A 22,898-nucleotide genomic window follows, 5' to 3' on the forward strand; every position below is an offset into this window, starting at 1 on the left:
TGCCGATCCACGTGTATTCCGATAAGTCGGCATTACAGACAAGTCGGAAAACCAGAAAATGATTTGAATAGGTTGAATCCAGATTCGACCTAAAAAAAATCAGAAAAAGTAGTTTTTCTGACTTGTCGGATCAATTGAATGGACTCCATAAAGTGAGATATAATACCCACTCTCTGTAACTTCTTTGTCTGAATTAATGCACTAATATGCTCAGTGTGAACTATACTGTATACGGCATTATAGTTCTCTTCTTGAATATAACCATCAGGTCACATTTTAAAGACAATATTACTGTACTATCCAAAGTCTTATTATTTAAATAGGTAATTACCCTAAAAACATTTCAAGGTATTAGATTTTGCACAAAATCAAGAACCTGAACTCACAACTTTCTTTCACCAGAAGTTTTTAAAATTGTCCTTGTATCTTGCATGTCTCTGTATTTTTTTGAATTGTCATTTTGCAAGGTAGAGTGTGATATGAAAGTAATGAGCTATGGTGACAAGCAAAGAACCTACAGCATACACAAAGTAAGTTCAAAAAACAATATGATTGTTAGAAATGCTTAAGATTATTCAAGAAAGTCCATGAACCTCTTGCTTTTTTGTAAGTACTATGATGCCAAAGCTATTTTAAATATCTGTATTAGACTGTTTTTACAAAATAAAATAGAATAAAACATAAAAAGACAACGCATACATGTAGCAATGATCATTGCAAATGCTATGGGATACTACAAACAGAATTAAGAGCACAATATGGTAAAAGTCACATCGTAAGACACACTAACTACCAATAGATGATACTTCTAGGGATTAAAGTAAGTATGGCACATTGACAATCTTAAAGAGTATGATAAGTTAACAATAATCAATTTCATTCCAGGGCCAGAAATGTGTCAGCATTAAACAGGTGCAGCAAAAACATAAAAAGTATCATACATAGAGACAGAGGCCTCTGTCAGCAAAGGCATTTCAGTGGAGATGTGGTGATTAGGAGTGTTCATAGGAAGAAGGATGAAGAGCATTTCTAAGTCCATCTATATAGCCTATATTCTATCAGGGGGCACTTTTGCTTCTCATACAATGTTTGTTATGATAACCAGGGACACCCAGTATGAAAAAGAATGAGGATCAGGAACCATCCATTTGTAAGCAATATAACCTCGAGCTAATTTTAATATATTACTCACATTTAAACATAAAGACACATTGCCTGCTGGCTACTGTGCCCATAGACTGCAGCAGAGTCCCCCTCTTTATGTAGGCCAGCGGGAACATTTTACTCACAATGAGCATGCACCTGCTATTTATTGCTAGATGTTACTGTTGCTACCCCAATAGTCATAAAGATTATACAGAAAAATGTGCACGTTTCAGATATTTTTCTGCTTAAATGGTTCTTACAGCACAGACGTAAAGTGTCTCCCCTATTCTGGAGATACAGTATGGGATCCTGGAAAAGTGATGAGCTGGGAAAAATGGCAGAGCTAAGGTGCATCTCTTTGTAGAGTGATTACAGTACAAGATTGGTAGCTGCCAATGCACAGAATGAATTTAGGTGTTATTAAATTATCCTTCATGACAATTAATGGTGACAAAGGTGGCAGATAAGGATGTTACTATCAGAATTAAAAAAAAAAAAACAGTGTAGCCTATAAATGTATTCCCCTATTGTACAGTGTAGTCTATAAATGTATTCCCCTAATGTACAGTGTAGTCTATAAATGTATTCCCCTAATGTACAGTGTAGTCTATAAATGTATGCCCCTAATGTACAGTGAAGTTTAAAAAAATGTATTCCCCTAATGTACAGTGTAGTCTATAAATGTATTCCCCTAATGTACAGTGTAGTCTATAAATGTATTCCCCTAATGTACAGTGTAGTCTATAAATGTATTCCCCTAATGTACAGTGTAGTCTATAAATGTATGCCCCTAATGTACAGTGTAGTCTATAAACGTATTCCCCTAATGTACAGTGTAGTCTATAAACGTATGCCCCTAATGTACAGTGTAGTCCATAAATGTATGCCCCTAATGTACAGTGTAGTCTATAAATGTATTCCCCTAATGTACAGTGTAGTCTATAAATGTATGCCCCTAATGTACAGTGTAGTTTATAAATGTATTCCCCTAATGTACAGTGTAGTCTATAAATGTATTCCCCTAATGTACAGTGTAGTCTATAAATGTATTCCCCTAATGTACATTGTAGTCTATAAATGTATTCCCCTAATGTACAGTGTAGTCTATAAATGTATGCCCCTAATGTACAGTGTAGTCTATAAACGTATTCCCCTAATGTACAGTGTAGTCTATAAACGTATGCCCCTAATGTACAGTGTAGTCTATAAATGTATGTCCCTAATGTGCAGTGTAGTCCATAAATGTATGCCCCTAATGTACAGTGTAGTTTATAAATGTATTCCCCTAATGTACAGTATAGTTTATAAATGTTTTCCCCTAATGTACATTGTAGTCTATAAATGTATGCACGTAATGTACATTGTAGTCTATAAATGTATGCCCCTTATGTACAGAGTAGTCTATAAATGTATTCCCCTAATGTACAGTGTAGTTTATAAATGTATTCCCCTAATGTACATTGTAGTCTATAAATGTATTCCCCTAATGTACATTGTAGTCTATAAATGTATTCCCCTAATGTACAATGTAGTCTATAAATGCATGCCCCTAATGTACAGTGTAGTCTATAAATGTATCCCCCTGATGTACAGTAAGCATTGTTTGTATTTTCCAGTCCAACCCTCTTTCTTGTGTACATATCTATTTGTAAGTGTACCTTTCGTGGAACATGGGATCCTTAATAATAAGTGCCTTAGAGTCAACCTCTATCATTTAATAGCTTTAGAATAGAACTTCCTATTCTGTAGAATATGGGAATATTGCTACTTTACAGAGAACTGTATAATATATATTGCTAAATTCACTAGAACATACTTTATATAAAAAGTTTACTGTGTATTATATTATATTTTAGTAAAACTTGAATAAATGGTAATTCAGTGTAATATCCAGTTTTAAATATAAAATATTGATTACATGCAGAATGAATCAATTTATTTTAGCAATCTGGGGATACTCCTTCTGGTGAATTGTGTTTTAAACTGCATGCACACAAACACCCACCATCCTGTGCAAGTCTTAAGTGATTTAAGTGAATGAATATTCATCAGTGTTAATCAAACAAATAATAATAAACAAGGCCTTTCGAGAGTACCATTGATATGCATTGCATTTATGCATCACTTAACAAACTGCCTGAGTTCAATGAACATTTAAAATATGTTAAATGAACAATGATATTGGCTACATCTACTTTTCCCAGTATTCTCCAATACATCTGTCTAGCACATACTGTAAATATTCCACTTGTTTCCACAATATGCATATAAAATAATAATTTAAAGCTACAGTATTGTAACTTACTAGTGAAGCAAAACATATACTGTATACTAGTGAAGCAAAACATCATATAGTGTATATTAAGCTAATGCTTAATAATTGAAATTAAAGTAGTGATATTGTTTTTCTTGCTGGTATACTACAGTATTTTACAAATAGCTAAAAAATAAAACATTATATGGGGCCTTCATAAATGTGTGATATTATAGTTGGCCATCTACAATGATCTATTGTGTTTTTTAGGTTTTCTCCTCCATGATCTAATTTACATCTAAATGTAAATGGTTGACTATTTCTGTGATTGAAGACACAGTCTGTCCAATTCTTTGATCAGAAGACAGATTAAACTTTGTTGTACTGGTGTGACTAGCACTGGTAAGAAATGTCATTAGTGGGCAATATTAAAGTCTGTGCATATTTAAATATGTGGGCCTAATTCAGAGTTGATCACAGCAGCAAATTTGTTAGCAGTTGGGCAAAACCGTATGCATTGCGGGGGGGGGGGGGGAGCAGATATAACATGAGCAGAGATAGTTAGATTTGGGTGGGGTGTGTTAAAACTGAAATCTAAATTGCAGTGTAAAAATAAGGCAGCCAGTATTTAACCTGCACAGAAACAATATAACCAACCCAAATCTAACCCTCCCTGCACATGTTTTATGTGCCACACCTGCAGTGCACATGGTTTTGCCCAACTGCTGACAAATTTGCTGCTGTGATCAACTGTGAATTACCCTCTATATTCAGTAACCAGTTTTATAATATCCTTCAGGGACATTACTGAGTAACCGAAGAAATTGAACAAAGTATTGGGGGCTGGAAGTGACAGCTAGTTTTTCTTCCTTTTGTAAGCACCGGCATCATTCTAGAAATAAGAAATTTAATGTAAAATATAAATATTCATTCCATGGTTTATTACTCTATACCTCTCTTTTATACCCCAGTGTTTACAAAACTGATGTAAACTACAAACAAACTTCAAGTCTGGCTCTAAACTATTAGGTTTCATGTCATACCTTGAAGTATTGTGAACTCATATTTTTGGTGAATTTCTTTGCTATTTGTGAATTAGTCCTTTATACTAAATTCAACTTATCACCATAATTAAGCATTTTCTGATTTAAGGGTCCCTTTAAAAATCCTTGGAGAGAGAAACGTGTTTGAAAAATGACAGGAGCTGACTGGTTGATACTTTGTCTAGCTCCACTTTATCTCTCCAAGACTAAAGCCCTGTATACATGATGCAATTTGTCCTTTACGATTTTGACTATATATTCAAAATTGTAAGAAAAGGTAGTAATCGCTGTTATGAATTGAGTACTGGGAACTCAGGGGAGTATGTGGCAACCGGGGAGTTCCAGTACTCATGGTTAAAGCTGCGGCTAGGCCCACAGGTCTTACAAGCTAACAAGGCACCAACCGAGACTGCGAGTGAGTAAGGGGAAGGCTAACTAACCCTGCAACACTAAATATATGAGTGATAGTGAAAGCAACAATGCTCTAAGATGTTATAAGCAAAAACAGTAAGAGCAACAATGCTCAGGGATGTTTTAAATAGAAATGCAAGCAAATAACTCTTTGTATGGATGCTCCACAAAAACCTGAACACAAGGCTGGCTATATCTGGTCAGGTAATCAATCAGGCTAGGTCTCCAAGTCTCGGGCACAACACAGGCTGACAGGATCTCCTACGAGCTGACAGATTCACACTGAAGCAGGAACTATCACCAGCATTTTGGTAGTGACCAGGAAGGGAATATAAATGGAGCTGCACCAATCACCGCACAAACCCTAAATTACAAAATACTGTGCAGCTGCCCTGCTGCATGTCCCTGTACCACAGCTGAGTACTTAGTTACCCAGTAACGGGGAATGCCATCTGCTTCTGGCATCCCCGTTGCCAGGGATCCAGCGGCTCTCAGCGCCTGGTGTCTGCCTGTTGCTAGGCACCGGGCAGGGATCAGCAGAAGGCGCAGCATTCCGGCTCCTAAGCAATGGCCAGGATGCACGCCTCCCGGAGCAAACAATTGCACCATTTGTATGCTCTTGCGATGCCGATGCAAAATCCAGCAGGATCGGCATTGTAAGAAAAAATAGACTATGCTGGCAGGGCCGATATTGGCTAGATCAGAGGCTCATGCTTCTGGTCAGTTTCTAGCCAATATCAACCATAAGCCAAAATCGCACCATGTGTGTGCACTGTTAGTAAATTGACCCCATATTGTGTGTCATACCTACAGTATCTAGTACAATGTGCTAGACAGTTAATAAGAACTTAGATTTATTTCCATTTTATCAGACTCAGCCACCATTTTATGATGCAAGCTTAAAATGCCAACATAATGTCAAATTCCTTTTATTTCAGCATGACATCTGTAGTAAAGTGGCAATTTGGTAAAGAGCAGAGGTCGTGTAATGTTGTAGGAAGCAGGAGACTGAACTATGTGTCTTAAAAGATTTAAACCTGTGACAGGTGGCAGTGAAATGCATTTAAACTGTTCGCTACAGACACAGTTTAAAAAAAACTCTGCTATTTTGTAGTTGAGTTTCATTTTTTATTCTTTATATATGTACCTTTTAAGTATAATGATACTTCATCTATTCCTAACTATACTTACTTTGTTGATTATATATTTTCCTAATTTCTTTGATTTTTGCATCCCTATTGTGATATAAATTATTCCTTATTTATTCTATTTCATCTTTAGTATACTTTAATAAGAATATACAACTATATAATTCTCACTTCCTACTCTTAATAAACCCCCTTTTAATGCATATAGTCTTCTAAAAAGTCATTCATACTGTACTAATTATACCAATAACAGATGTAATTGTTCCACTCTACAATACACAGTATTTCACTGACATTGATTTGAAACATCTCAGGCACTGCTTATGAAAGTAGCAGCTTTTGTGAACCACTGCTTCCCAGTGGGATGGAGGTGAATATTTAAACCTGTACTTGCAGTCCGTGGAAAGCATGTTGGGTTTTACATTGACTGTATGTACAGTACCATTTTACATTTTTACTTCCAACCCTCCAGGAAATGGTTGCTTACGGAATCTGCCACTTCATAAAACTGCTCCTAATCTCAAAGCAAAAATTTTTTTTCATTTAATATGACTTTATTACGTTAGTCAGCCCACCTTCACATCTGCTAAACACCCACCAATGCATCCTGTATTTATATTATCAAGCAATCCTCTTTTTCTTACCTTTTTTCCTGAATATTTCACCATTCCACTTTTCTCACACACTTAACCTTTTTCCTACTCCCTTCTTCTCCTCTTTGCCTTTGTTTTTCCCTTTTACTATTTGTTATTTTTCCTTTTCAATTGCCAACCATCTCATTGATTATGGTCACTTACAGTTATACCTTTGTATTTTTCACCCATGAAAATATTTGTTTCTGTATATCACATTAGCAATTTACACAATCCACCTCCACAACACAACTACTCTTCCACGGGTGTGGTATATTGTATTGATGGCCAAAATGTTGACATTCTTTAAGAAAATTGGCAATATTGACATGGTAGATATGTCAACATTGACCATGCCGACATGATCACAATATCAACATTTACCATGTCTACACTGATGTAATGTTGACATTGTTGAAATGTCAACAATGTGGTTTTAGTGTATCTCTAACCCTAATGGTAAACCTAGCTCTAATGCTAAGCCTAAGCATAATGCAAATGTCATCATTTTGACAATGAAATACAATTGTCAACATTTCCATTTTAGATGTCAAGTCAACATCATGAATATTTACATTCTGATGTCAACATTGTGAATGTTAAAATAGTCAGTGTTGACTTAGTGACCGCATACCCTCTTCCGAACCAACCACCTATGGGCTTTTATAGAAAAATACTCCAAACATCCATATCCAAAACAGTATGCTTTGGTAATGGGCAACAAGTATAAAACAATGGGGATACCTAGTAGCTTTCAGGCATATATTAGTCCTGATAAATGATTCCAGGTTGCAGTGGTGGCTTCTCTCTGTGATCATTTGGCCAATTAGTCATGTAAAAACACTAGTTTATGCATGTATTAAGTAATGGGTCATTCAGTATTAAGGGCTTACTGTAGCTGCAATGTTTTCTGCTCTCTCTGAAAGCAATCTGGTTGACTGTGGTAATCTGTGTCATATTTACATGGCGATGGTTACCGGATCCATACATCTTCCTATGGAAAGGAGGTCTGCATTTCAAAGAAATATCTGATTTGATCCCTCTTTCCACTCTGGCCCTACATTGTGTCCAGCAATGAGCAAACAATAAATCTTCAGAGAAATTACAAATTGATGTGCCTCTCCAGCTGTGAGTGGGCACATGCATTTGCACCTGCTTCTATAGCAATTGGCTGTAAGCAGGTGTGAATAGTCACTGATGCAATCTGTTTGCATGTTTGAAGGGCAGGGCTGGTGACAGGGGTGGTCAAAGGGGACACCTGTACCAGACCCTAAGGATCAGAGGGGCACAAGGATATGCCATTTAGTACCCAGCAGAGATGTAAGCCATCTTGCCCAAATAGGGTATTGAGCTGTAGAATGTGTGGGCGCAGCCTCAGAGTGACCAGGAGCCACTCACAAACAGTGACTGTGCAGCGCAAGTGTGTGCTCGCTCTTCTGGCTCCAGCTCTGTTGCAGGCAGTTATGGGATATGGCAGCAGCTCTGTTGGCCATTATTCCTGTGCCCTGCACTAGCCTCTACTAGTGGGGTGTGAGGGCCGCCTTTTAGCTGCTGTGTTTCGGTCTGGATACTGGTGAGTCTGTCCCCAGGGTAAGGGTGGCTTGGTGAGGGGATACAGGGCTTTGGGATGATGTGGGGGAGCTGGAAATTCAGCATGGAGTCATTGGGGAGAGACAGACTGTGTGGTGTATGGGAGGAAGTTGCAAGGGAGACATAGACTGTGTTGTGTGTGGGGGAGGAGGGAGAGATATACACATTCATATATTTGTATAAATAAATATATGTTTATTAACGGTTTCTTATATAGCGCAGCCAATTCCGTTGCACTTTTATAATCTGAAGGGACCCCAGAGATATCACTGTATGGGGTCCTAATATTTCTGTTGCCAGCCCTGGTGAAGGGATCACGGCAAGGATGAGAAAAGACACATCTGTACAGTATATATGTATGTATTCATATTTGTGTGCATATACTGTAAAGTATGTATATATGTACTACAGTATGCATGTGTGTGTGCTAAGTATGCAGTATGTACACAAGTAAGCAAAGATACTGGAACATTTAGAACAGGCAACCTGCTACTTTTTCCTCAGAAAATTCAGTGGAGGGGCTATGGAAAAGTTTGCTTAATCGAGAGTGTCAGTTTTAGCTTCATTGCATTCAATGGTATACAGAAGCCAAGAAAGCCATTTCAAAGCCACAGAGGCAGACTTTATAGACTATGGAACTACTAAAGTTTCAGTTTCAAATTTATGCTAAACTTTAATAATATCTTTGATTAAAGTATGGATATTAGGAGATTTCCATATATAGCAGAATTTGGCCTGTCAAATAGTGTTCAGAATTGGGTATGGAGGGAGGACACAACTACAAAAGAGCAGTCACTGCTAAACAGCCCTTGAAGTTGCACCATGCCATGGTGGGACTCAGTAGTGCTGAGCTACTTTTTTGCATTTTGTAGGCAAATACAGTCGCAGTCACATACAGAATATAGGCATGCTGCATATCATTCAGAGGAAAAAAAGAATAGTCTCTCCTCTGGGTGTTCAGCCTGCCAGCTATTATGTCAAATTCTGAGAGCAGTTTCTTAAAAATAGTTGCAGTGCTGAGTTGTCCAGGGGAGAGACCTCCTTTAGGTTCACCTGATCTATGTAGACGAGGATCAGGGGCAAAGTTGAAATCCCAGCGTATAAAAAAAGTACTCTTTTTAACATTATGGATCTCTAAGCAGAATAAGGGGCATTTAGTGAGATCAGTGTAACCAGAATATCATAGGATACATACCAGGATTAGGACTGTTCCATTGTTATTGCCAATTTTATTATAGAGGGAGAAACTGGAGGACACATGAAATAGAATAGCAACCCCATTTATTTTAAATGGTCCTGAAATATAAAGGGGTTATTGATGGAGAAGTTGGTTTCTTTTAAAACTACTATATCTGCCTTATGTGCATGGAAGGACAGTAAAGCAAGGCACCTTTTATTGGGTAAAGTCAACCCTTTGTTATTTAATGAAAAAGTTTAAGCATTTAGCACATGCAAAAGGTATAGAAAGCAATTCACTACATATAACCTAAATAGTAAAAACATGTATCAGTAAAATAAATGAAGAACAACAAAAAAGAAAAATATAAATAAATAAAAAGGGAAAAAAACAAACTAGCCCAGTATATTGGGCAGAAATATTTGCCTCAGAGATAGTATACATGAGGGGCTAGAGATGGCCTAACCCATGTAACAGTAATATACTTCAAAGTCAAAAATAGACAATAAACATAATAAAAAACCATCAAGATAAGCATGATAATTCCATAGGCAATACTTCAATGATATGATACAAGAGTATATACTATAGAGCCTAACATTGTTAAATATGTAGAAATTATAAACTAACAATACATCTAACTTATGAAAAGAATCTAAATCGCAAGTTATTTCATAAGCATCCTAGGAATGAAGGGGCCAAAAAGGATTATTAACTCTAAGCTAGATATATATCTACAAACATAGAATACTCCGAGGCTATGGCTGTGACTTTTAAGAAGTCGCAGGTACATGATGTGTCCACATACACCTATACTATATCCTGCCATGTATGGCATGGCTTGGCATGCCATAGACTCAGAGATTTAGCCATGCTTTGTGACTTTTCTTAATTTGCTTCTTTAATATGCTACTTTATACATATTAAATTATGGCAAACAAAAATTTTAAAATTCATCCACTCACTACTAGTAGAAGAAAAGCTTAGCCGTTCTGTGCATGGCATGCCAAATTGAGCAAAATAGAAAAGGTGTATGTGGACACATCTGTACCTGGATGTTTCCATCTTCCAAGAGTTTCAATCTGGTTTCCAAAGAGGAAGCAACATATAGTAGGTTTAGCCATTTTTGCATATGAGAAGCTTTACTGGAAACCCCTATCAGTATGCCTGATAGAGTTTTGTTGGCTCAAAAGAGACAATATGGGCTGAAAGAACCAGTGCTTGTTGATGGTAGCAACTAAAAAGTCAGGAAAACATTTCACCTGACCAAGAACTGCAGAGTTTGAGTCGGCCGTGGCAGCATGAAGAATTGCCTCTTTAACATGGAAAACATTTACATGGAGTAGAAAAATATATTTTGGAGCAGAGGATTGTGAGATTTAGGGAGGATGTGGATATAATATACTTTAACCTAAAAACACTTTGAAACACTTTGGAAGTCTGTGACCTTTATGAGCTTGTCAATTAAGCTGTATTTAAAATGTACTTATTTGGCTGTAAATACAGTATTTTCATTTTTAGGCAAAGAACAGCATCAATTCAACATCTAAGTGAAGTCATTATACAATGAATACAAGGATGTTAATTTATTACATAATATAAAGAAGTAGTATTCAATGAAATAATTATTGTAACAAATAATTGTTAATTTAATCACAAACTTTAGTAATTAATTCATAATTTAAGTGCAGTATGAACTATATGCAAAAAAATTACATTTGCATTAAAAGTATTATAATAAAAATATGTGCTAAAGTATGTATCCAATATAAGTACAATATTTCATTTGTAAGTGGAGTTAACATAATTTTTATATATAAATGTTAATTTTTAATTTATATTAATGAATCTGAAATTGCAATAATATATTTTATTCTGTTTTTTAAAAAGAACATTTTGCATAGAGTACAGTATGTACATGCATTCTAGATTTGAATGTTAAATCTAGAAAAAAAAACCTTTGTCCTATATAATATACATGTTTTAATGTTGCAATTAAAATCTACTAAGAATACTTTTAAAATGAACTGTGTAGGTTCTTATTCATTTTTGTCATTAAACATTTTGAGTGACATAACAATCCTGCAAAAAATGGCACTCAATTTTCTATAAAAAGAGAGTATAAATATATACACGAGTATAATATATGTATGTATATATATATATATATATACATATATATATATAAATATATATTTATATATATATATATATACAAAATGTTGGTACTCAATGGTCTCATGCTCCAGAGAATAAATCACAGCAGTCACAGCATATTTGCAACATTTCAGGTGTTTAATGCCCATCATGAGGCAACAAGTCAGTGCTTTCCAAAACCTTTCCCTCAAAAGACGGTGCCGGGTTTCCATGAAAACCCTGAAAATGATCTCTTCCGGAAGTTGTGGCTTTCTCATAACTCCTGGTTTTGATGGCGGGGGAGCATGGCGGGCCATCGCTGACTGGGAAAGCTCCAGTGGGTTTAAATGTTAAAGCAATTACTGTCTTTATTCTTACTTGTTGCCTGACAATGGGCATTAAACGCCCAAAATGTTGCAAATATGCTGTGACTGCTTTCCATATATATATATATATATATATATGTGTATATATATATATATATATATATATATATATACAGTGGGGATTGAAAGTTTTGGCACCCCAGGCAAAAATTCATTTTAATGTGCAAAAAGAAGCCAAGGAAAGATGGAAAAATCTCCAAAAGGCATCAAATTACAGATTAGACATTCTTATAACATGTCAAAAAAAGTTTGATTTTATTTCCATCATTTACACTTTCAAAAGAACAGAAAACAAAAAAATGGCGTCTGCAAACGTTTGGGCACCGTGCAGAGTTAAACCTTGTACTGCCCCCTTTGGCAAGTATCACAGCTTGTAAATGCTTTTTGTAGCCAGCCAAGAGTCTTTCAATTCTTGTTTGAGGTATCTTTGCCGATTCTTCCTTACAAAAGTCTTCCAGTTCTTTGAGATTCCTGGGCTGTCTGTGACGCACTGCTCTTTTAAGGTCTATCCATAGATTTTCAATTATGTTGAGGTCAGGAGATTGTGAAGGCCATGGCAAAACCTTCAGTTTATGCCTCTTGATGTAATCCACTGTGGATTTTGAGGTGTGTTTAGGATCATTATCCATTTGTAGAAGCCAGCCTCTCTTTAACTTCAGCTTTTTCACAGATGGCATCAAGTTAACGTCCAAAATTTGCTGGAATCTTATTGAATCCATTTTTCATCCTACTTGTGAAATGTTCCCTGTGCCACTTGCTGCAATACAACCCCAAGGCATGATTGATCCACCCCCATGCTTAACAGTTGGAAAGAGGTTCTTTTCATTCAATTCTGTGCCCTTCCTTCTCCAAACGTACCTTTGCTCATTGCGGCCAAAAAGTTCTATTTTAACCTCATGGGTCCACAGAACTTTATTCCAAAATGCATCAGGCTTGTCTATATGTTTATTTGCAAACTTCAAACGCTGATTTTTGTGGTGAGGACATAGAAGAGGTTTTCTTCTGATGACTCTTCCATGAAGACCATATTTGTACAAGTATCTCTTTATAGTGGAATAGTGTACTACAACTCCAGTGTCTGCCAGATCTTCCTGGAGGGATCGTGCAGTCAAACGTGGATTTTGACTTGCTTTTCTCACAATCCTGTGAGCTGTTCTGTCTGATATTTTTCTTGGTCTTCCAGATCTTGCTTTAACTTCCACTGTTCCTGATGACTGCCATTTCTTAATTACACTCCAAACAGAGGATATGGGCATCTGATAATGATTTGCTATCTTCTTATAGCCTTCTCCTGCTTTGTGAGCATCAACTATTCTCAGTTTCAGTGTTCTACACAACTGCTTAGAGGAACCCATGGTGCTGATTGTTGGAGCAAGGTCAGATGAGTCTGGGCTTTTAAAACCTTTCAGATTGACATCACCTGGTCTTTCCAGATGATGATTGAGAACAATTCATGACACTGCCAGGTCTCAGCTGTCCAAAGGGGGAAGTACAAGGTTTAACTCTGCAGGGTGCCCAAACTTTTGCAGACGCCATTTTTTGTTTTCTTTTGAAAGTGTAAATGATGGAAATAAAATCAAACTTTTTTTTGACATGTTATAAAAATATCTAATCTGTAATTTGAAGCCTTTTGGGATTTTTCCATCTTTCCCTGGCTTCTTTTTGCACATTAAAATGAATCTTTGCCTGGGGTGCCCAAACTTTCAATCCCCACTGTGTATATGTATATATATATATATATATATATATCTAGATACATATATATATATCTAGATACATATATATGGAAAGTTCAAGGCTGATGGACATCTGCGAGGGAAACAGGTTAATACATATTCTGATACTACTATTTTGAAGGGCTTTTAGTTACATTTATCAATTTTATCAATGTCAAACAGATAAAAAAAGAATCCTGTTGTGCCACTAGTTAAACATATTTTTCCAGAATGGATATGGGAATTTTGTTCATCTTTACACTAGTTGAATGTTTGTGTCAAAGGAATTGCCAGGGAGCTCGGAACAAAGCAGAAACATTTAGACTATGTCCACATGGACATTCTGTTTTATTATTTGGGGTTTTATTACTGCAGTTCTAAAAGCACAGTGGCAGTTCAAGTGGTTTCTTTTTGGGTTTTTTCAGTATTTGATTTTTTTTATGTTTTTCTCCTAGTCTTTTTACACGGACACTAGGAAAATAAAAATCATGACTTATGAATCTATTTTAAAATCAAACAAACAAAAAAAGTAGGCATTATATATTTTGCAGCTTAATAGGAAATATTTATCATGCTGTAAAACTGCATGGCTGGAGAGACATGCATGCTTGTAGTTCCACGCATTTGTTATTGCCTTTTTAGATGTCTTAGTTTTAAGTGCTATGGCTTGCAAGTTCACATACTATAAAAAGATTGAGATGTATTAGCCTGTGCAGAAATTTTTCCACAAGTCAAATAACAGAGTTATTTTGTTAAAATTCATCCAAATATGTATGCAGAGTTATGTAACACAATACATAACCAACAATGGTTAGTTTTCCTTTAAAAAATGTACCTAATACAGGGCCGAAACTAGGATTTCTATCACCCGGGGCAAGGTAGTCATTTGACACCCCCCCGCAAAAAATAAATAAAATTATTTTACAATAAATAAATAAAAATAATAAAATAAAAAATAAATAAATAAATAAATGAATAAAAATATTATATATATATATATATATATCTTTCAGAACTTTTTAACCAGAAAAACTGCCTTTTCTAACATAAATTTCATATCCAGGAAAAAGTGTCCCCATTTTACACATTGCGGCAGGAAAAAGTGTCCCCATTTTACACATTGCGGCAGGAAAAAGTGTCCCCATTTTACACATTGCGGCAGGCACGTGTCCCCATTTTACACAGTAAGCTGGCAAGTGTCCCCATTTTACACAGTACGCTGGCAAGTGTCCCCATTTTACACATTGCGGCAGGCACAGGTCCCCATTTTACACAGTACGCAGGCACAGGTCCCCATTTTACACAGTACGCTGGCATGTGTCCCCATTTTACACAGTACGCTGGCACAGGTCCCCATTTTACACAGTACGCTGGCACAGGTCCCCATTTTACACAGTACGCTGGCACAGGTCCCCATTTTACACAGTACGCTGGCACAGGTCCCCATTTTACACATTACGCTGGCACAGGTCCCCATTTTACACAGTACGCAGGCACAGGTCCCCATTTTACACAGTACGCAGGCACAGGTCCCCATTTTACACAGTACGCTGGCACAGGTCCCCATTTTACACAGTACGCTGGCACAGGTCCCCATTTTACACAGTACGCAGGCACAGGTCCCCATTTTACACAGTACGCAGGCACAGGTCCACATTTTACACAGTATGCTGGCACAGGTCCCCATTTTACACAGTACGCTGGCACAGGTCCCCATTTTACACAGTACGCTGGCACAGGTCCCCATTTTACACAGTACGCTGGCACAGGTCCCCATTTTACACAGTACGCAGGCACAGGTCCCCATTTTACACAGTACGCTGGCAAGTGTCCCCATTTTACACAGTACGCTGGCACAGGTCCCCATTTTACACAGTATGCTGGCACAGGTCCCCATTTTACACAGTACGCAGGCACAGGTCCCCATTTTACACAGTACGCTGGCAAGTGTCCCCATTTTACACAGTACGCTGGCACAGGTCCCCATTTTACACAGTACGCTGGCACAGGTCCCCATTTTACACAGTACGCTGGCACAGGTCCCCATTTTACACATTACGCTGGCACAGGTCCCCATTTTACACAGTACGCAGGCACAGGTCCCCATTTTACACAGTACGCTGGCACAGGTCCCCATTTTACACAGTACGCTGGCACAGGTCCCCATTTTACACAGTACGCTGGCACAGGTCCCCATTTTACACAGTATGCTGGCACAGGTCCCCATTTTACACAGTACGTAGGCACAGGTCCCCATTTTACACAGTACGCTGGCAAGTGTCCCCATTTTACACAGTACGCTGGCACAGGTCCCCATTTTACACAGTACGCTGGCACAGGTCCCCATTTTACACAGTACGCTGGCACAGGTCCCCATTTTACACAGTACGCTGGCACAGGTCCCCATTTTACACATTACGCTGGCACAGGTCCCCATTTTACACAGTACGCAGGCACAGGTCCCCATTTTACACAGTACGCTGGCACAGGTCCCCATTTTACACAGTACGCTGGCACAGGTCCCCATTTTACACAGTACGCTGGCACGGGTCCCCATTTTACACAGTACGCTGGCACAGGTCCCCATTTTACACAGTACGCTGGCACAGGTCCCCATTTTACACATTACGCTGGCACAGGTCCCCATTTTACACAGTACGCAGGCACAGGTCCCCATTTTACACAGTACGCTGGCACAGGTCCCCATTTTACACAGTACGCTGGCACAGGTCCCCATTTTACACAGTACGCTGGCACAGGTCCCCATTTTACCCAGTACGCTGGCACAGGTCCCCATTTTACACAGTACGCTGGCACAGGTCCCCATTTTACACAGTACGCTGGCACAGGTCCCCATTTTACACAGTACGCAGGCACAGGTCCCCATTTTACACAGTACGCAGGCACAGGTCCCCATTTTAAACATTACGGCAGGTGGTGGGGAGAGGGAGGGAGAGAGAGAGAGAGAGAGAGGAAGGGAGAGGGGCTGACTTACATTTGAAGCGGTTCTCGCCGCTCTTCAGCCGCCTCTCCCTCCTCGTCTGCGCGGCTCCGGGCTCCCCCTTCAGTTCTCCCTCCTCCGGCGGGGTTTCGTTGAATGACGCGTTTGCGCCGTGACGTCACGACGCAATCGCGTCATTCCGCGAAACCCCGCCCCCCGAGCTGGGCACTCGGGAGAAGGGGGTTTAAAAGTGCCGCGGCGGTGTTTGGGGGTCTCGGCGCCCCCTCCAATCCGGCGCCCAGGTCGCCTGCCCCCCTAGCCCCCCCCCTAGTTTCGGCCCTGCCTAATAAAACTCCAAGGTTTTATTAACTAAAGATATTACTGAATCTTTGTAATTTCTCTCCTGTTTATTCCATAACAATGTTTACGTGATTGTGCAAACATGTAAAAAGGATAGTAGTGATAATTTTCTATCTATTAATTATACTGTTGGCTGTCTTCCAGTTTTAATCTATAAGAAATGTAGATGATGCTACAGAAACTAGGAAGCCTGTTGCTAACTAACCAATTCAGAGTGCTTTCACTGCAGTGCACCCTTATTAATATAATTCAATGAAGTTAGACCGAGTATAACAGTGATGGCTAACCTTGACACTCCAGCTGTTGTTGAACTACACATCCCAGCATGCCCTGCTACAGTTTTGCTATTTGGCATTGCTAAAACTGATGCAGGACATGCTGGGATGTGTAGTTCAACAACAGCTGGAGTGTCAAGGATATCCATCATTGGAGTATAACAACTAATAACCAATAAGAATTGCAAAGCCACTCTGTATTACCAAGTTAGCTGCAGGCCTCCTGTCATTTGTGTCAAGTCTCCGCAAAAAGCAGTAAGTACTGTACTAATTACATGCATTTGTATTTTTTTATTATTTTTTTTACATTATTTTATACAGTTAATGTTTGGTATATTTCAGAAAATTTTATTAAACATGAAAAATAGAATGTTTTACTACTTCTAGGTGCATATTTATTAAATAATGTTTGTTGGATATTCTCTCCGAAACACCAATGTTTGAGAGGAATGTGCAAATATGAAGGATCCACTGAAATGTACAAGGAGACTCAGCAGCAGATATTTTCCATGTTCCCTTTATTTCTGATTACAAAATCACCCCCAAGGTTAACTGAGCAAAAAAAAAAAAAAAATGTCAAAGGTACTACAATCATCCATGCTAATAAACTTTCCCCACAAATCTGTCAGGTAATATTAACATTGGTGGCTTATCTTTGCACATGTAGTTGCAATAGAATATCATCTATTTATGAGATCACACCTGAACTGATGTTGTTTCTATATTTCCTTCTTTGTAAGTGTAAGAATATTTCTTATGCAATATGGTTGTTTAAAATGGGCAAATATCTTGATATCAGTAATATGCACTCTATCTGTTTTGGTATGCATGCAAGAAATTCTGCACGGGGAAGTTAAGCAATATTATTTAAGCTATTGTCAGATATTGTATTCCCAATATTTGCTTGTTTGGAGGATAACCAGTACATACATTTGTGATTTACACAAGCAAGGACTTTTTAGCTGTACGTGAACAGTTTGTAAATATTTGAAAATTCCCCAAAGACTAGTAAAAGGCCTGGCCATACCTACTCAGCCACATAACTACTGTGGCATTATCCAGTTTAAACAGTTTGGGGGATTTTCAAATGTTTGAAAAGTCAGTTGGGTGTCTGTTTTTTCCTGTCTATTAGATAGGAAAAAACAGACACAGAACTGAGTTTTCAAACAATTGAATCTCCCCTTTGAGTGATTGTTCCTTGTAAAAACTTTTTAAGCTAGAACAGCTATGGTTTGACCGAAGGTAAATCCTGGGACTGACCCAGTAGGCTGCAGTGGGAAAGGTGGGACCTGGGTTATTAGACCTGGGCCACACTAAAAGGAACTGGATGGCTCCTTGTGGATGCTGGCAGATGGTTTTCACCACCCATTTTTCATGACCTCATCTTTGTGTGCAAATAAAAAGTTCACTTCTACTGACTCACACATTTAGCAGGGCGTACAAGGGTTCAGTGTGAAAGTGGTTGACCAAGTAATAACTGGGTCCAAGGTGCAGTGTGCAGACCTGTAGCACAGGTTGAAATGTTTTAAGTATCCAGGATCAGACCCAGGTTGGAGCTGGGGATTCAGTGTGAAAAGGGTATATTTTACATACAGTACAGTATATACAACAACAGGAACACATTATCATATACCCTGGTACACATAACATTATTTAAAATAAAAGCTATCTATCTATCTATCTATCTATCTATCTATCTATCTATCTATCTATCTATCTAAGCCAAAAGTGACTGGACACCCCACACACAAGCAAAATGGTGTACTCCTGCAGCAGGCACGTAGTATTTGTGAAAGTATTAAACAGGCAGAAAGGAGCTGTTTATATAATTTTGTAATGAAATGTCTTGATGGAAGGAGCTAACCAAGTTTGAAAATGGGATCATTGGAGATATGAGTGTGAGAAATATTGCTGATGTTAGGAAGGTTCCTAAAACCACTGTGTCTTTTGTCCTTAATGCATGGAAGAAGAATGGTCTTGCAGGAAGCTGCTCATAAACCTTTAATCAGAAAGAAGAATTCATCCTTGTGAAGGTGTAAAGAGTGTAAAAACTGGACTTTGGAACAATGGAATTGAGTGTTATGGAGTGATGAATCACGATTTACACTTTTCAGATCAGATGTACTATAGGTGTTTTGGTTTGGTAATTTCCAGGAGAACATTTGATGCAAGCGTGTACAGTACCTACAGCAAAGTATGGCGGTGGTGGCATTATGCTGTGGGGCTTTTTCAGCAGTTTTGGCATTTATCCACTAGTTTTAATGCATGGTCACATTAACTCTGAGAAGTAAAGATATGTACTCGATAACTCTGTGCTCCCTACATTGTGGCAGTTCTATAGAAAGGACAAATGTTTTTATTAAGATGGCAATGCTACCTGTCATGTTTCCTGGGTGATGCTTGACTAGTATAAAGAAAATTTGTCATCCCGGGTTGGATTGATCAGCTCAGAGTCCAGGGCCAGTATTTGCTAAAAATTCGAGTTTGTCCAATTTGTGTTTTTTTTTCTAAGTCCCAATCCGGGAATTCACTATGCACCAATCTCGGCAGTGTCTGGTCTATTCGTAATGGTTTGAATGACAACGTTCCGAAATACGAATGAATACACCATCGGCCAAACGTGGCTGTTATTTTATAGAATACAGGCATTCACTATTTATTCGTATTTGGGTGTTAGTTTCTGAGTGCTCAAGTGCGGGTCTGTTTTTTTTCGATTCGTTAAAAAAAGCAGCAAAAAAATAGACCTGCTTTTTCCAGTCGAGTTTGGATAACCATGCACGGATCAGTGAGATCTGTGCATGGTTATCTATGGGAAAGGGTCTGTTTAGTGTAAAAACAGAAAAAAAATTGCGTGGGGTCCCCCCTCCTAAGCATAACCAGCCTCGGGCTCTTTGAGGCGGTCCTGGTTGAAAAAATATGGTGAAAAAAATGACAGGGGTTCCCCCATATTTAATCAACCAGCACCGGGCTCTGCGCCTGGTCCTGGTTCCAAAAATATGGGGGACAAAAAGCGTAGGAGTCCCCCGTATTTTTAAAACCAGCACCAGGCTCCACTAGCCAGGTACATAATACCACAGCCGGGGGACACTTTTATACTGGTCCCTGCGGCCCTGGCATTACATACCCAACTAGTCACCCCTGGCCGGGGTACCCTGGAGGAGTGGGGACCCCTTCAATCAAGGTGTCCCCCCTCTCCAGCCACCCAAGGGCCAGGGGTGAAGCCCGAGGCTGTACCCCCATCCAAGGGCAGCGGATGGGGTGCTGATAGCCTTGTGAAAAATTGTGAATATTGTTTTTAGTAGCAGTACTACAAGTCCCAGCAAGCCTCTCCCGCACGCTGGTACTTGGAGAACCACAAGTACCAGCATGCGGTGGAAAACCGGGCCCGCTGGTACCTGTAGTACTACTACTAAAAAAATACCCCAATAAAAACAGGACACACACACCGTGACAGTACAATTTTATTACATACATGCACACCAACATACACATATACTTACCTATGTTCCCATGAGGCTCGGTCCTCTTCTCCATGTAGAATCCTTGGGGTACCTGTGAAAAAAATTATACTCACATAATCCAGTGAAGAATCCGACCTTTGAATAATCCACGTACTTGGCAAAAAAATAAAACGGAAACCCGACCACGCACTGAAAGGGGTCCCATGTGCCCCGACTGCCAGGACCCCCCCCTGACTCCTGTCAAAGAGGGTCCCTTCAGCCAATCAGGGAGCGCCACGTCGTGGCACCCTCCTGATTGGCTGTGTGCTCCTGTAGTGTCTGTCAGGCAGCACACGGCAGTGATACAATGTAGCGCCTATGCGCTCCATTGTAGCCAATGGTGGGAACTTTGCGGTCAGCGGTGAGGTTACTTTCGGTCAACCGCTGACCGCAAAGTTCCCACTTTAATCAACTTTTTAAGGTATACAATGAAGCCCTGCACGGATCTCACAGATCCGGCCGGGATTCCTTGTGTTTTTTCAGGCAGTGTTTTACTCATCACTCCCGTAAAACACTGCCAGATATTATGAATCACATCGACATCGGAAAAAACGATTGTGCAAAACTCAGCAGCTTAGTAAATGATCGTATCAGGATTCAAAAAGTTGCAGTAAAATGCACCCGATACCATTCGAGTTCAAATACCCTTCAAAACGGCCAAAACACGAATACTAGTAAATAAACCCCCAGGTCTTAACCCAAATGAGAACTTATGGGATGTATTGGAGTGACAGGGGTTCTCTAGGCTGACTCCACCTTCTTCAATTTCAGTCGGTCACTGTACTTCAGGCAGATTGTCAAAGCATACTGCCTACAGTTGTCCAGGAACTTGTGGACAGTTTGCCTTGAAGGGTGCTTGCAGTAATCTCTGCATGTGGTGGATACATACAGTAGTGTGTATATGTATGTGTGTATATATATATATATATATATATATATATACTGCATTGTATCAATTGATATGTCCCATAATTTATCTGATTTAAAAGTGTTGTGCAGCTTTTCTACTATTCATTCAGATATTCTCTGTAAAACACTACGGAATGTGTGCATGCTATATAAATAACTGGTATTACTAAAAATGATAGTTTCCTAATAGAATAGTAATAGGTTACTGGTGGTTCTGTGACCAGATGCATTTTTGCTTTATGCTGGTTAAATGAGAATCCTTTTTTTAAATTTGATAGGCTATGATAAACTTGAATTTTACATTATTGACTGATTAGCTGTATAAAGATTTAATTTGGAATTTTTTTTCTAAATAAACTTTATTTGAGGACCTGATTCAGAATTTTACAGAAACACAAAGTTTTTACAGTTGAGTTATTATCATTATCATAACTTACTCAGGTGGTCATTCTGAGTTGATCGCTCGCTAGCAGTTTTTAGCAGCCGTGCAAATGCTAAGCCGCCACCCTCTGGGAGTGTATTTTAGCTTAGCAGAAGTGCGAACGAAAGGATCACAGAGCGGCTATAAAAAAAATGTGCAGTTTCAGAGTAGCTCCAGACCTACTCCTACCTTGCGATCACTTCAGACTGTTCAGTTCCCGATTTGATGTCACAAACACGCCCTGCATTCGGCCAGCCATGCCTGCATTTTTCCTGGCATGCCTGCGTTTTTTCAAACACTCACTGAAAATGGTCAGTTGACACCCAGAAACTCCCCTTTCCTGTCAATCACTCTGCGGCTGGCATTGCAACTGAAAAGCATTGCAAGACCTTGTGTAAAAATACATCGGGCTTCGTGAAAGTACATTGCACGTGCGCACTGCGCCGCATACGCATAAGTGCCACTTTTTCACTTAATCGCTGCCCTGCAAACATTTTTCACTAGCCATCAACAAGGAATGAACCCCTCAGTCTTAAGGGGAGTACACACGGAGAGATCCGTGCTTAAAATCTAAGCAATCTTGCTAGATTGCTTAGATTTTAAGCACGGATCTGCCGTGTGTATGCCCTCCAGCGATAGCGATCTAGCGGGTCGCTCACTTCACCGTTGTGTGAAGTGAGCGGCCCCCCGTCGGCTTTCCCCCTCGCTCAGCACATCGCGCTGTGCTGAGCGGGGTGAGAGATGTGTGCTGAGCGGTCTGTGTTAAGATCGCTCAGCACACATCTCTCCCGTGAGTACCCCCCTTTAGAGAGAGTTTATTGTCAAAGTGATTGACAGTCAAGGCACTGTGTTAC

The 22,898-nt window shown here is 39.1% G+C and overlaps 1 protein-coding gene across 3 annotated transcripts in view; it reads right to left on the reverse strand.

Moving 5' to 3' along the window:
- LOC134927886 (cadherin-10-like) overlaps positions 1-22,898 on the reverse strand; it is a 680,078-nt gene that overhangs the window by 464,872 nt on the left and 192,308 nt on the right. The gene's annotated exons all lie outside the window — the stretch shown is intronic.

This window comes from Pseudophryne corroboree, chromosome 5 (genome assembly GCF_028390025.1).
Source record: "Pseudophryne corroboree isolate aPseCor3 chromosome 5, aPseCor3.hap2, whole genome shotgun sequence".
Taxonomy (NCBI): Eukaryota; Metazoa; Chordata; class Amphibia; order Anura; family Myobatrachidae; genus Pseudophryne; species Pseudophryne corroboree.